We start from the raw sequence: 7371 nt of genomic DNA, 5'->3' as shown, positions 1-7371 counted from the left end.
GGCTTCTACTTGTTTTTCAAGGTGTGTTATTATGATTTGTCTTAAAGGTGGGTGTTCAGACTGAATTTTTAATCTAGTTGCCAAATCCCATTCCGCAATTTTATTTCTAGTGGTTATAGGATTAACAGAACTTTGATTTTGTTTGAAAGGGTAAGAAATTTGGTTTTTTGTTGCATAAATTTCAAACCATTAAAAAAATAAAATATGGGTTTTATTTTGTAAAATGAATTCATAAAATTCATTCTGAATTTGTTTTCTCTGTTTCAGAAAGTTTTTGAAGAACCATGTTCTCTTATCTGTATTTTTGGAAGCATAAAAATCATTATGGAGAATAGTTTTATCAACTTCAAATGCCTTTTCTATGACATTTAATTCATTAACAACATTTTCAGTTATAGCAGAAAAAGACGACGAAGTAGGTGGAGAAATGTTTTGTTGCTCCTCATTAGTGTGTTGAGGTGCTGTGTAAATTTGGTGAGGTATATTTGTGGAATAGTCAACATTTTGAAAGGAAGCATTTGGTATGCTGGAACATGAAAAACGTGGTTTTGTAAAGTTTTCTAATTTTTGAGGCAATTGTGTGATTGGAGGTGGTCTGGAGGAACTAGCATCAGAGTACCTGGCACTAGAAGTTCTTGAAAAACTTAGTTTTACCCTACCATCAGTGTATTGTATGACTTCTTTAAGATTGTTGTTTGGTTTTGAATGTTCAAGAGGTTGTGGTCTAACGGCTCCTTCTAGGATCCATTCTTCAGGAAGATCGATATCTTTCCAAAGGATAGTTTTTGGAATAACAGTGTTTGCTTTTGTTAGATTAGTTTGTAAAAATAGTGTTTCACCCTTTTTGTTTTCAATATTTTTTGTTGCAGTAAAGGCTGAAAACATTGCTTTGTAATGGACTCTGTAAATAATAGCTACAGGAATAGATCCTTCTATCATTTTGTAATTATGAGTTTTGATTTGTAACGTAAGAGAATTTGTGATGTTTGGGTCTTTTAAAGACAAAGAAAAATTTGGATAACATCCAAACCAAATTGGTCCTTGACAAAGAGAAAAGAAAAGAAAAAGGTTTTATTACTATTATTGAAATAAAGAGAAAAGAAAAAAAAAGGTTTTAATGGGCTTGACCCACGTGAAGGAAATAAAAGGGATTTAGTAATCTTTAAGAACAAGAATGAAAGAGAACGGCTGCCAGAGAAGAAAAATAAGGGTTTGGTTCCGGTGGTGGTAACAAGTGTGTAGCGAACTTGCTCCGTTTGATCTACAAATTTAGTATGTTATTTCTACCATTGAGTTTGTTATTTTAATATACTGAGTAGTTTTACCTTCTCTGAGAGTTACTTTGGCATACCCACTTTAGTGGAAGGTTGTTATAAGGTTGTTATTGTTGATTGATGTTCCCTATTGGTATTACGAAGACTCTGGAGTACCCATTAATTATTATAGTAGAAGTTTTTACTGGACTAGATCCCGTAGTTTTTATTCTCTCAATTTGAGGAAAGTTTTCCACATTAAAATTGTGTTTGTCTCATATTTAATTTTCTGCCAATTATTTTCACTCTGTGGAATTGTATTTTCTGTTTGGCCATTTATCTGCACAAGTGGGGAAAAAAATATTCCGCATTATTGAGATAGTTATCGCTAATTATCTCTGATTTTTCTCAACATAGTCATAGTACCATATATAACTAGTGACTTTAATCGTCATATTGAGAGTGACTTTAACCAGTATATTGAGTGTGTAATTCTAGAACGATTTTCTACGGTGCAATAGAAATTCTGATACAATGTTTTATCCTGGGAACTTCGTGGTTGATATTACGTCTTGCACAATTTAGGTAGTGCCGCAAAATACCTTAAAGAGAGCGGCCTAATCCGCAACTAAAATCGGTAATATCTTTAGTAGCATAAATTGTGATTTTTAGACAGTTTTTCCAAATTCTAAAACAAAAACAAAAAAACAAATAATATGTTGTTGAATTTCTATGTTGTTTTTTCTCTTTATCTTATTACTACGCGTGACCTTTTGAGAAGATATCAAGTAGGGATCCATTAATTTTGAGCCTATGAATTTTGTATAGATGATGTACAATAAGAAACATTAAGTAGAAACTTTCAATGAGAATTATTTTTCAAGACTAACAAGAAGCATGTTGCACCAATGAAGGGAAAGTCACTTCTAACAACGATAAGTCAAAGTGTGATGAATATTTTTGAGTTGTATGGTTTCACTATATTTATACGGTTGATTAGCATTTAATATATTTATGAAGTTATGATTAGGTTAATATATTTATGAAGTTATGATTAGGTTAGTGGTAATAAGTTATGCGCATCACAACCATGTGATATGAGGTTGTGATATTTTAATAAATAAGTTTTTAATATAATTAACTAAAGAGAATAATATTTTAGTTGTGATTCGTGCTTAAGTCCTAATAGGTTATAGATTGGACAGTGACAGAATTTTACAAAATACTGTTAAATTTTTAAAATTTTAATTGATAAATTAAATATAATATTTTATTGTATATTAAAATTTTATGATGTAAATTTGCAACATAAACATAATTTTTTTTGTCGGATGAATTGCAATGAAAAGTTGTATATATTTAAGAGACACCAAGTTATGAGCATAACATATTGATATTGATTTGGTACATATCTTTGGAGAGGAAAAAAATCTAAATCACCAAGAAAGTTAGTTTGGTTGAATTTTAAAAAAAAATATATAAAATTAAACTCAAACTAATGAATAAAATTAGTTTATGTTGATTTGAAATTAATAAAAATTAAGATACTAATTTTAAAAATATAAAATTTTCTTTTATAAAATACTAGATTTTTTATACTATTAAAATAATTACGTAAACACTTTTTAAATTACCATGAGATAAATAATATCTAAATGATTAAAAAAAAATTCTTAAATACAAAATATATTTAAGATAACACTATTAATATAGTCTAATGACTTTATTCAGATATCGGTGATCAATTTTAAATTAAGTGAAATTATATTCAAAATAATAGAGATTGAGTTTATTTTATTCGATTCAAATAAAACTCAAACAAAAAAAAAAATCAGTTTAATTGATTTTGATTTTTTATTTGAGTTTATCATATCATTGGTTTGATTTTTATATCTCTAGACAAAACTCAAAATATTTGCCATTAAAATTGAAGTTAAAAGATGTAGTATATCTTTTAATTAGTATTTTTTGTAATTATTTTTTAAGTTGTGTTTATTAAAAAAAAAAAAAGTTATTGTATGTCCCCCACAGGCTGCATTAGTGAGATTGAATATCATGTTATGGATCCAAACCCAATATCTCGTAGTCATATAAATTAATTATGGTGGTATTTATTCTCTCTTCTAAAAAAAAAAAAAAATCTTTTTATAAGAAGAACGTGTCACATGAATGAAATAAAATTTGTGAAAGTTTAAACAATAGAAGGATTCTTTCAATAAATGAGAAATACGTCACTGTCAATATGATTGAGAAACTATAAATGATATTTTTCAAAAATAAGCTAAAGATACCTTTGATAAGAGTGACAATATTAAGATTTCTAATAAATTTATAAGCTTTGACATAAGTTATTAACGTAGTATTAATTCTCAACTTAACTAACAGACACATTTACCATCAACACAACGCATAAACCAATGTTGACATATGTAAGGACAGTCATCATCGTCTTTACACGGCGAAGATTGTTCTGCGACTAAAAACAAATACGAGGGTTAGTAAAAGAAGATAAAATAAATAAAATATAAGACAAATAATGTTTTTTTTTAAAAGAGTTAGGGAAACAAAACTTACTCGCACGTATGTCACTTACAACAAAAGCAAGGAAAACAAACCATAGCACGAAAAAAAACATGAAAATTTTTGTCATATTTTTTCTCTTTTTATGCAACAAACAAAATTGATTTATACTTATTTTTATAACACTTATTGATATGGAAGAAAGGCTTTAGAAATATTAAGTCAATTTATACTTCTTTGAGGCAAAGTCATGTTTCGTGTTTATCCTTTTAGATCACTCAATAAAGATTCTAAAATAAAAAACTATTATTAACTTTTCAATACATTTTAGTTCTTTTATACCCTTTCATGATAGATATTGGAAAAAGTTACTTGTAAGGAAATAAAGAATTTCATGACACAAAAAATGTTGAGAATTTGGTGATGAATTACTTCAAATATGATAGATATAAATTATAGCATACGTTTTGTAATATTATATCAATAATTGCATATCTTTACGATTCACTTGAGAGAGAAGGATGAGCCATAAATTTTGTTGTTATAGAATTTTATAATTAGAATTATATATATATTATGATTTAATAATTAACATAAAATACTGTTGTTATATTTATTTATTTTATAATTTTGACTATTCTCTAATGATAGTATTATATAACGTAAGTATTTTGAAAAATAAGTATAATTATAGTGACTAATTTGAATATGAGAGTTTGGGTTGTTAATAATATGTATATTTTTTAAAAGGTTAATTATTTTAATTACTCTAATTCATCATATATTAGTTATGAAATATTAGTAATATTTTGAAAATTAATTGATGTATGGAAGAGTATTAAAAATGAGATTAACTAACAATTAATTTTCTTTACATAAAATAAATAAGGGGAGCAATGGGTTTGACACATGTATGTTAACTCTAATTATGTTGAAAAAATAAAATAAAATAAGGGAGCTTTAGCAACCGCATAAGCAAGAGAAAACACACTAACATGTCTATTGTTTGATACCGGTGATCGATAATTGTTCCATAAAACTTTCTCCATTTTAGCTCAAAATTGAGTATGTTGTTTCATTCATTTAACTAGTCAATTAAACACAATTTTTTTTTCAGATTTTTAACAACCCCGATTTCTCTCTAAAATATCTCACTTCTTCGTTTTGCATAATTCATTATTTTTCACCGTTCTTCTTCCCCGTAAGTTCGATTTGAGTGAAACCAACGCCAAAATGATCGTGTGAAAAGTGGCTATATTATCCACTGATTTTTTCTTTCTGATTTATGGTAATTTTCCTTGACCGAATTTTGAATATAGTTTTTAGAGAATCTCGTCGTAATTTATTTTGACGTTTATCCATAAACTGTCGAGTTAGATAGATTGAAGGACAAAGAGTCAAAAAACAAAGAATGTTTGCTCGTGGAATTGTATTTGTGTGTGAAAGCGTCGAAATAAGGTAAGTGGTGAGAGAGCGTTTGAATTCATTAGTATAATATATTGTGAGTTGAACGGGAAAACCGTATTTCCCAACGATTTATTCGGAGCTTGCTACATACGGCAATAGCCCTTTGAGGGATAAATTAATTAATGTGCAAATATAGAAATTTTGAGATTAAAATATAGAATAGAAATATTTGTAAGGTGTTGATTGATTTAATTTCTTTAAATTTGTGATATTGATAATATTGTGATATTGGGTGTCGAATTAAATTTATATATATGTGTGATTAGATGAGTTTATGTGATGTGATAACAAAAGATGAATGCGTTGTGATAATTTAATGTGATGATGATGATGATGTATGATTAATAATTGTGATATTTTAAATTTGTTATAAGTTTATGTGATGATAGTGATGCTATAAATCAGTGACAAGTTTATGTGATGATGATGATGTATTATTAATGATAGTGATGTTATAAACTATGATGAGAATATTGAATTAACCTCATAGTTGATAAAACAATGGTTATTTCAATTTGTGTTTGAGATGACGGTTTTAATGGAGTATCGTATGCCAACAAGTGGAGAAAATAAATATTGAGAATTTATGAAGTGTAGATTATTTTGTCATTATATAGGTAGGGTCTGACAAGCTTAGTGATTCTGGGGAAGTACAACTTAATGAGCCTGATCGTGGCGGCTTGCTGTCGAGTCTTAAGGCAAGATTGTTAGACCTTAGAGGTTTTCAGATGGATATTTCTTAGGTGACTTGGAGGTAGCACCCCAAATGTCGGGAGCTACCACGCAACACACGTTTACCTCGACTGTCGCGTATATGTGTCTCGGGTTGAGTTGAGGAGATCTATAAGGACATGACCAATTTGAATTGTCCGTCCACTGGGATGGTGGCATAGTATCAAGCCTCCTAACCAAGTACTTTAGAGTTAGAATGGTACCACATTGTGAAGTAGAGTCTAAGTTCATGCATAGCATTGCATTTCCTTGTGATTGTTTTGTTGTGATTGATATATTTCAAAAGTAATAATAATTAATCTTAGATGATTTGATGCATATTATAATCAAATGACAGTTTTACTTGGATAACTTTGATGTTATAATATGATACTATTTACTTAAATATTTTGATATATCGTAATGTGATTATTATACGGTCTAAGATGATTGTTTGCGTATTCTTCTTATATATGAAAACCCTATTGTTTTATAAGAGGAAAAGTTTAAATTACTTTTGAATTTTGAGAAATGTGATATCCTAAATTAGTTATAAAATTTTTATTTGAAAAATAATAGATTTTCTTTATCCGTTGTGAATTAAAATAATAAAAGTTCTTGTATAAATTAGTATATATTATTTTGGAGTTTAGGGTGTCACAATTAGGGTAATAGAGCACTCATTAGGTCTAACAACATGGTCTAACTCATCACGGCTCATTCAACAACAAAATTTTAACACATAATTTAGTACTTAATAATAATTTTAGCACACAATAACTTGTGTATAAAAATAATGAAAACAATTTTTTTTTTATTGAAGCTGAGTGGTGGAAGACATATGGAGCACAAACTCTCTTTATTATTCTTGCCCTAATGTCTTTGCGACAGAACCTTTAATTCCAAAGTAACCCCTAATTCCTTAGTAGATTTAAAATTAGAATTAAGCATTACCGTATATAAATTATCTTGTAAATTATTGTTTTGCAACTAATTTAATTGGTTTCATGACCTGCATCTATGTCTAGACTACAAATTCATGAATTTCTCATCTCAAGCATTCGTAAAGTCCACTTCCATTTCAAAATACAAATCGTAGAACATTTTAATGTTGATCAAGCAATCACTACAAGAAAAAAAACGTTTTGCGGCGGTTAGAAAAAGGGTTTGCGGCGGTTTTAACCGTTGCAATTTGATGTTTGCGACGGTTCTGCAACTGTCGCAGATTCGTGCGTCGCGAGGCCATTTTGCGACGGTTCACAAAATCGTCGTTCCAACCGTCGCCAACTTTTGCGACGGTTCACAACCGCCTCTAAATATATTTTGCGACACTTAGAACAAACTCAAATTTATTTTTTTCTGCACAATTACGACAGTTATCAACCGTCGCTATATTTACTTTGAGGCAGTTTGAACCGTC

At 28.7% G+C, this 7371-nt stretch overlaps 1 long non-coding RNA gene across 1 annotated transcript; it reads right to left on the bottom strand.

Moving 5' to 3' along the window:
• Positions 1–3433: 3433 nt before the first annotated feature.
• On the bottom strand, positions 3434–4135 carry LOC113786584 (uncharacterized). The gene is made up of 2 exons (XR_003472841.2): positions 3828–4135; positions 3434–3729 (listed from the first exon to the last, which is right to left on the bottom strand). It is a non-coding gene; the product is annotated as an uncharacterized lncRNA (long non-coding RNA).
• Between the last annotated feature and the right edge of the window lie 3236 nt (positions 4136–7371).

This window comes from Cicer arietinum, chromosome 5 (assembly GCF_000331145.2).
Source record: "Cicer arietinum cultivar CDC Frontier isolate Library 1 chromosome 5, Cicar.CDCFrontier_v2.0, whole genome shotgun sequence".
Lineage (NCBI taxonomy): Eukaryota > Viridiplantae > Streptophyta > Magnoliopsida > Fabales > Fabaceae > Cicer > Cicer arietinum.
Note: the sequence above shows the minus strand (reverse complement) of the source record. Positions and strands in the feature narration are given on the sequence as shown.